This window comes from Dipodomys merriami, unplaced genomic scaffold (assembly GCF_024711535.1).
Source record: "Dipodomys merriami isolate MVZ:Mamm:240054 unplaced genomic scaffold, mDipMer1.0.p SCAF_4, whole genome shotgun sequence".
Classification (NCBI taxonomy): Eukaryota; Metazoa; Chordata; class Mammalia; order Rodentia; family Heteromyidae; genus Dipodomys; species Dipodomys merriami.
Genome location: NW_027205603.1, coordinates 45,025,838 through 45,034,131, shown reverse-complemented (window position 1 = coordinate 45,034,131; position 8,294 = coordinate 45,025,838).

Here is an 8,294-nt window from a genome sequence, read left to right as displayed (position 1 = left end):
ACTGGATGTGGGGATGCTTACCTGTAATTCCTGCCTTTAGGAGTTCCTGACTAACCTGAGCTACATAACAAGATCCTGTCTCACAAAACTAAGGACTGGAGATTTAGCTCAATGGCAGGGTACTTGCCTATTATACACAAAGCCCTGGACTTGATCTCCAGCACTCTAACTAAACCAAACTAAGTAAACTTACCTGTTAAAAGTTGATTGTGGAATTATGAAAATAAAATTGTACAAAATGCCCTGGGGGCTTGAAACCACATTATTAGATTCAAATGAGCCAATTGTTACAGAATATTAAAGAAGAGCCTGAAGATGAAGGTTTAGAATTTATTTGCCTGGATTTCAGTTTAACTCTTTCCTAGCAAAATTCTTCCCCTCTTATCAAAAGTAGGGACTCTTGAGCATTTAAATTGGTGCATTCTTCTATTTTACAACTCTTGTCTAAAGTTATAGAAATCATATAATTTTGGGCACTCTAGAAAAAGAGTCTGATATATATTTTATCCAAATGGGTGTCTCTCTAGGAAAATAGTTTCTCCCCCAGGAAAATATAAACTCCTATGGAAAGTTGGGCATATTATTATTGTGACTTTTACTCATTGCCAAAAGCTGTAATTCAAGAAACTATTCTGGGTTTCTTCTAGAAGAATTTCAATAAGCAGACTCATTTTAAGTTATTTTTTAAAAAAGAAAAATGGAAATTTGTATTTCATGTAATTTTCACATGACCCAAAACAATATTCTTCTTTTGACTTTACCTCCTTGTGTTAAAAAAAGTAAAAATATTCTTAACCCCCAGGCCATACAAAAATGGGCATGTTACCTACTCCTGAACTAGAGAATTTTTTTTTTTTTTGTTTGGTCGTGGGGCTTGAACTCTGGGCCTGAGCGCTGTCCCTTAGCTCTTCAGCTCAAAGCTAGCGCTCTACCAATGGAGCTACAGCTCCACTTCCAGTTTTCTGGTGGTTTATTGGAAATGAGAGTCTCACGGACTTTCCTGCCTGGGCTGGCTTTGAACTGCGATCCTCAGATCTCAGCCTCCTGAGTAGCTAGGATTACAGGTATGAGCCACTGGCACCCGGCATTAGAGGATTTTTTATAAAGTGGGTTTGCCTTGTAAAGTCCCTCAAAGCCTTTCATTTTATAGCTGAGATTCTAAGCACTGAAAAATTCAATGTTTTTCCTAGGAGGACATACAAGTAGTAACTAATAGAGAAAAAAGTGAATCCTGATTTAAATCCTGATCCCTAAATCTATTTTTTTCACTTTTGAAAGACAAACCATGTCATGTTTTAATAATCTCGATGACAGGTAGATATCTACTATAGTTAGATGAGCATCTCTTAAAGGTCCATATGTTAAAGGCTTGGCTCCCAGGGTGGCACTTTGAGATGGAAAGGATTTTGAGGAAGTGGGGCTAAAAATGAGGTCCTTAGGTCATCATTAGAAGCATGACCTTAAAGAAAGTTGTGAGATCCCCCTTTCTTTCTCTGTTCCCTGGCTCATGAGGTAAATGGTTGGCTCTGCCATCCACTTCCACCGGGATGTATTATCCTTGCTAGAGGTCAAAGCACAAAGCAACCAAGCCTTTCAATCTTGTACTAGAATCTTCAGAATCAAGAGTTGAAATAAGCCTTTTGTCTTTATAAATTAATCACCTCAATTACTTTGTTATAGTAAAATAAAACTGACCAACATAATATCCATACAAAATTCATGTTGAACTTGTAATTGATTTGTAAATAAAAATGCCCCCCTCTTGGGCTGGGAATGTGGCTTAGTGGTAGAGTGCTTGCCTACCATGCATGAAGCCCTGGGTTCGATTCCTCAGTACCACATAAACAGAAAGGGCTGGAAGTGGCACTGTGGCTCAAGTGGTAGAGCACTAGCTTTGAGCAAAAAGAAGCTCTGGGATAGCACCCAGGCCCTGAGTTCAAGCCCCAGGACTGTCAAAAATATGCCTGCTTCCATATTAGCTCTCTTACATTGGCTTGAAGAGACGTGGACTTTGAAGATTCACTTTCTCTTCTGTGTTACTTGCAGGCTAACACTAGGGTCAAAGGAAAGTAGGAGACCTCTTTGCTGTGATTGATAATGCTATCTAAATTAATGATTGTACTTTTTGAGCTAAGAGGATTCTTGGAAGTATTCTAGGCTCATATTGTCCAATTAGGTGGAAATTGAGATCTAGAAAGATTAAATGAACTGCTCAAGATAATTCACTGGCAGGATCAAAATCAATTTGGATTAATAGTACAGAGGTGTTTCAGTCATTTCAAATAGGGAATGGGGAACATTTCACTGCCAAGAGCAGTGATTATCAGTATAGTTATAGGGGCCTTGGTCAGCCAACAAAAAGCATTTCATGTCTGTCTTGTCATGTGTGAAATGATTTTGTGGGCCATGTACAGCTGGCAGGTCAGACATTTCCCACCCCTGAGAAAAATCCAAGGCAAAAACAAAATAATTACCAACTCACTTTTATGTAGCAGAAACTATATAGGCATGCATAAATTGGATCATCTTCTCTTATCTCATTTAGCAGAAAGCTAAAGCTTGAAGAATTGACAAAATTCATTTCATGTTATATGATTGGTAAGCAAAGAGTCACAGTTCAAATCTACTTTTCTCTTAAAAACCCGAGCTCTTGGCTAGGTGCCTGTGACTCACCCCTGTAATCCTAACTATTCAGGTGGCTGAGATTTGAGGATCATGGTTCAAAGCCAGCCTGGGCAGGAAAGTCTGTGAGACTCATCTCCAAGTAACCATGGAGGAGGTCGGGGTGGGGGGGGGGCGGGGGGGCGACGGGGTGGGGGAGTAGAGCTCTGGCTCAAGTGGTAAAGTGCTAACCTTGAGCACAGAAGCTGAGGGTCAATGCCCAGGCCCTGAGTTCAAGCCTCACAACTAGCAGAAACCAATCAACCAAGCAAACAAAAACCCAGCCCTTCCTCTCCCTGCCTTGCCTGGTCCCTGAGCTCTTTATGCTTTCCCTATCACCTTAGTTGAATGCTTTTGTTTTAAGCCACAAATATTACAACTGAAATTGAAATAAATAAGAGGGACTCATTGGAGCAGGGGATTGAGAAGAGGCTGATGGACGTCAAGGGTCATTTATAGAAAGCCCTATTATTCCCTGGCTCTGAAATCTCTGCATTGTGTGGGTTATGGTCTCATTCATCCCCCAGTAAGGATAGAGCTAAAAACCAATGTATCTAGTGAACAAGTGTCCTGAACTTAAAAGACTTGAATTGGATTAATTCCTGAGTAGTTAATTTCAGGAGAAAATTAACCCTCAAGGGTCATTCTTAGAGGTAAACGTGCCTCTGAAAAGGAAATTCTGAAGGCTATTAGAAAAATCAGAAGGAAAGCCTGATCTTTTATAGGCAACCAATGAGTTTACCTCCATAACCACACTGCATTTTTATTTAACCAATAAGATTAAAAATATAGAACTGGCAGCAGAGACCTTGGGAGCAATTCCCTTGATTGCTTGCTATAAGGTGTTAGTGGAAGAAGCTCTCCTGGTATGCTATGCACACCAACCTTAAGCTTCTTTGGATACTTGTCTTCATGTTTTGGTATTATTAAATGAATAGATACCATCCAACCAAGGAAGGAACTTTCCAAAAGTCACTGGAGATTTTTCTAGTGGTTGGCTCTGTAGTTTCAAGGCAGAAAGTAAAAAGAGCTAACAGTAACCCAAGACTGAACTTTATAATCCAAATTCAAAATCTTCTGTCTATCTAGCTCTAGACATTCTTCCTTTTTTTCAATTATCAAATATCCTCAAAAGATGCTATAAGGCCGGGCGCTGGTGGCTCACGCCTGTAATCCTAGCTCCTCAGGAGGCTGAGATCTGAGGATCGCGGTTCAAAGCCAGCCCGGGCAGGAGAAACCGTGAGACTCCTATCTCCAATAAACCACCAGAAAACCGGAAGTGGCGCTGTAGCTCAAGTGGTAGAGCACTCGCCTTGAGCTGAAGAGCTGAGGGACAGCGCCCAGGCCCAGAGTTCAAGCCCCACGACCGACCAAACAAAAAAAAAAAAAAGATGCTATAAGGACTGTGCATGTCTAAATTCCCCCATTAGATTTTAGTCTTCTGAGAGGAAGATTTTTTTTTTACCACTTTTTGCTACTCCTCAGCCTGGAATACCATCTTACCTCAGGAAGAGAATGACTACAACCAGATGATCATCACTAGTTCTGAGGTTGAGAGCATGTTAACCGAAGAGACACCACACAGTTCACTTACCCCCTCTGACTCTCCTCTTTTGCAATATTGACCCTATAGTCGTCCAGAAAGTGTGTAATAAGACTACTTATCTGTTTATGTTTTTCCTTGATTCTAGGATGCACATCTCTGCAACTTAAATTCATCTTACAATCTGTATATAAGCATGCATCATAGTTTCATAAGTAATTTTTTGGTCATAAAATTGCACATCTTACAATGAAAGGTATCTCATAGTAAACAAAATTTGACTCAGGAAATATTCTACCTTTGACAGATACTTCCAAATTGTATCAATTGTCACATTTGTCAATCCCAAGAGAGTCTCAAGATTTCATAATATCCTAGCTATTTTAATAACTAACTCCTTATCCACCTTTCCTAGATTAAAAACATAAAGCTTGTATCTTATATTCTCTTAGGAAATTACTTGTATTTCGATTTCCACATATCCAAGTTATAACCTTTAATGCAGAGCTTAATTTTACTTGTCTTTCTTTTCTTTTTTAAAATATAATTTTGTTATTATTAAAGTGTTGTACAGAAAGGCTGCCATTTCATAAGTCTGGTGATCAGTGCATTTTGGGAGTGATGTCACCTTCATTTTCCCCTACTTTCCCCTTTCCATCCCTGCCCGCAAGTTATTTAGGTTATTTTCCACAGTGAATAGCATGATTGTATTAGTTCACTCTTCCTCTCTCCCTTTCAGTTTCCTCTTCACTCCCAGCCCCCACCAGAAGAAAAAAAACCCAAAGCAACCATTACTACCACCGCCACTACCGCCACCAACAAACCCCTATTTCCATTTGCTGGAATTTGTCTCCGTTAATAATATTTTAAAGATTCCAAGAAGTTACACCTTTGTGTTCCTCCCCTAAAGTTATCCTCCTTTAGTCTGTGCATGAATGCTTAGAGTCCTGCATAGGTTATTATCTCCAGTTGTATTTTAGATCTAGCTTCCACATGTGCAAGAAAACACGCGCTGTTTGTCTCTCGAAGCTTGGCTTACTTCACTTAGCATGATTTGTTCAGTCTCTTCATTTCCCTGCAAATGACATAATATTATTCTTTCTAAGAGATGAGTAAAATTTCATTGTGTGTATATGGCACATTTTGTTGATCCATGAATCTGTTGTGGGCATCTGAGCTGTTTCAATAACCTGGCTATTGCAAATAGTGCAGCAATGAACACGGACTTGCAAATGTCTTTACTTGTCTCTATTTTTTATTACCATCTTCCTTCCCTCCCCTCTCCTGCACCCTTTAAGTTATGGGAAGAAACTTGCAGTGGTTTGGAAAGAATAATTTAGCTTCTAGACTTGTTTTTTCACTAATTAGCTACCTGTCTGATCTGTCATCTGCAAAATAGAAGTGCTAATATTTTCCTCACAGTTAAGCAGGATGGAGTGAGATCATGTAGGTGGAGGTCCTTTCAAATTACTGTATTTCAGGACCTGATAAACAGATAAGTCTCCATTCCCCTCTATAATTTTACCAATCTTGGACAGTGTCCAGAGACAACACTTCAGAAGAAAGGATGTCTTTTAAGGTAAATTTGATGACTTCCCATGTTCATCCGCACGATTGCTAGATGGTTTCTGTTCTCCCCACATCCACATAGCATGGAAAACAAAGCCACCCATTGTTACATTTGACTGCATCTAGTTTCCAGTAAGGACATGAAGGCATTGCCATAAATGTCAGTGTCCCCTGACTTTGCCTGGTACTGTCAGGAATGCTGCCTTCCCCACTGCCTGATGAGGGTAGTGGGGGTGGGGATGCTCATTGTGGTGGATTCAAGATCGTGTAAGCTTGAACGTGATTGTATAAGTTTGAACATGAAGTTTCTTTCACCATTTTAACTGGAGACAAAATTCTTAATATGTTGGCTTTAAAATATTAGTCATTCCAAGCTGGGCGCTGGTGGCTCATGCCTGTAGGCTGAGATCTGAGGATTGTGGTTCAAAGCCAGCCCGGACAGGAAAGTCCATGAGACTCTTATCTCCAGTCAACCACCAGAAAACTGGAAGTGGTGTTGTGGCTCAAGTGGTAGAGCACTAGCCTTAAGCTGAAGAGATGAGGGACAGCAACCAGGCCCAGTGTTCAAGCCCCACAACTGACTATATATATATATATAATTATATACATATAATTATATATCTTCATCTCTTACTTTGTGCTACTCCTCTGTGTTGCACACTAGTAAAACAGCATCAGAACTGGACCTCCTACTAGCTGGGCAAGTGTCTATCAGTGAGAAACATCCTCATCCCGTCTCAAGACTTTTTGGTTTTGGTTGCAGTCTGTGTGTAAAAGGAAAAAAAAAAGAATGAAAAATATGGAATCTGAGCAAGCATTTAGCATTCGATTTTTACTTCTGTTGTGCCAGAGATTGTCTCCTTTCTGTTAGCATTTTGTTTTATGTTTTATTCCAGAAAAGGAACTTGTCAGTGGATCATTTTCCTTTACTTTGTCCTGGAACCATTCCAGATTGTTATGGCATTAAAGAATAATTATCTGCCTAAAGGCAACCCATGAAGCAGACAGCCAAAAGAAGGTGTGTGTGTGTGTGTGTGTGTGTGTGTGTGTATGTGTGTGTGTGTGTGTGTGTGTGTGTGTGTGTAAATGACAGGAACCAGTCAGTTAAAAACTCCTAATAAAAATGTAGAAATTGAATAGAAGGTAGAAGGGATAATTTGCTGTCAAGATTATTGAGTTCCAACTATGAAGAACTAAGAATACAGAAAAATAGAGAAGTATGGACTGTTTCTTTAAACTACAAAAGGACAAGAGATTTACTCAAAGAAGAAAACAAAAGTTTTCCAAAGCTGAGTTTATTTGTATAAACCCACAAAGAATTTCTTTTTGATTTTAGAGTATATTTTCTTTGGATGATAAAGTAAGATTATGTTCTACATTGTTCAGACTTTATTTGTGGTTTGAGTTGACAAGATATGATTCTTATATAATAGATTTATTTTTTAGATTTGATTGCTATATATATATTTACTAATTTTGTTGTGAAGTGGTTTTATTTTTCATTTTTAGTTTTGGCATTTTTGTTATTCCTCCAAGGAATAAGGAAGAAAATTAGTGTCTGAATTTAATTTGCGATCTTAGGTTCATGGAAGCAGAAAACATTTCTCACAATAACATAGTAGTTTAAATGACTCAAGAACATAATAAAATGAACATTGTAGAATACATTTTAGTGAATAAAAAAAGAAAGGGAACGGAGAATATAATGCATTTGGAGAGAGAAAGGGAAGAAACTACATCTAAAAAGTAAGGCTTGGGAGTGTTGCTCAGAAAGCTTGTACTCAATCCCCAGTCCCTCAAAAACAAAAGAAAAAACAGGTAAACAAACAAACAACGGAATAAAACCTAGAGATAGGCAAATAGTCTGTTAAAATGGGAGTTACCACCGGGCACTGGTGGCTAAGCTTGTAGTCCTAGCTATTCAGGAGGCAGAGATCTGAGACTCACTGAAGCCAGCCCAGGTAGGAAAGTCAGAGAGACTCATCGTCAATAACCCACCAAAAAGAAAAAAAAAAAAAAAGCTGGAAGTGGAGCTGTGGTTCAGGTGGTAGACTGTTAGCTTCGGGCCAGAAGTTCGGGAAAGCGACCAGAGACTAAGATACAATGAGGGGGATTACTTCGTTATTTACATTTCATAGTTATTATCCTATACATTGATTAAGTGTCACTGAGCAGAGTGGCGTTTTCCTGGGGCAGAAAAATCCCACTATAAATCGAAGGGAAAAAAAAAGTTGCGTCCCGAGTTCATCTTCCCTTCTCTGGGTCCGAAGGGGGCGCAGAAAGTTGTAGAACGCTGTAGAATGGGTGGCTGCACAGGTCAGGGTGGGTGCTGGTGACATCCGTTAGGTGCTCGGTCCAGTGGTCCCTAATTGGTCCCCAGAGATCAAGAAGCAAAGTTTGGAGCCGGAAAAAATTAGAAAAAAAAAAAAAGAAGAAGAAGAAGAAGTCTTTCTGGGCCGGGTTCGTGGACGCAGCCGGCTCCCCACACCCCTCTCCCGCCCGCGGAGCACCTGCTTTCCGG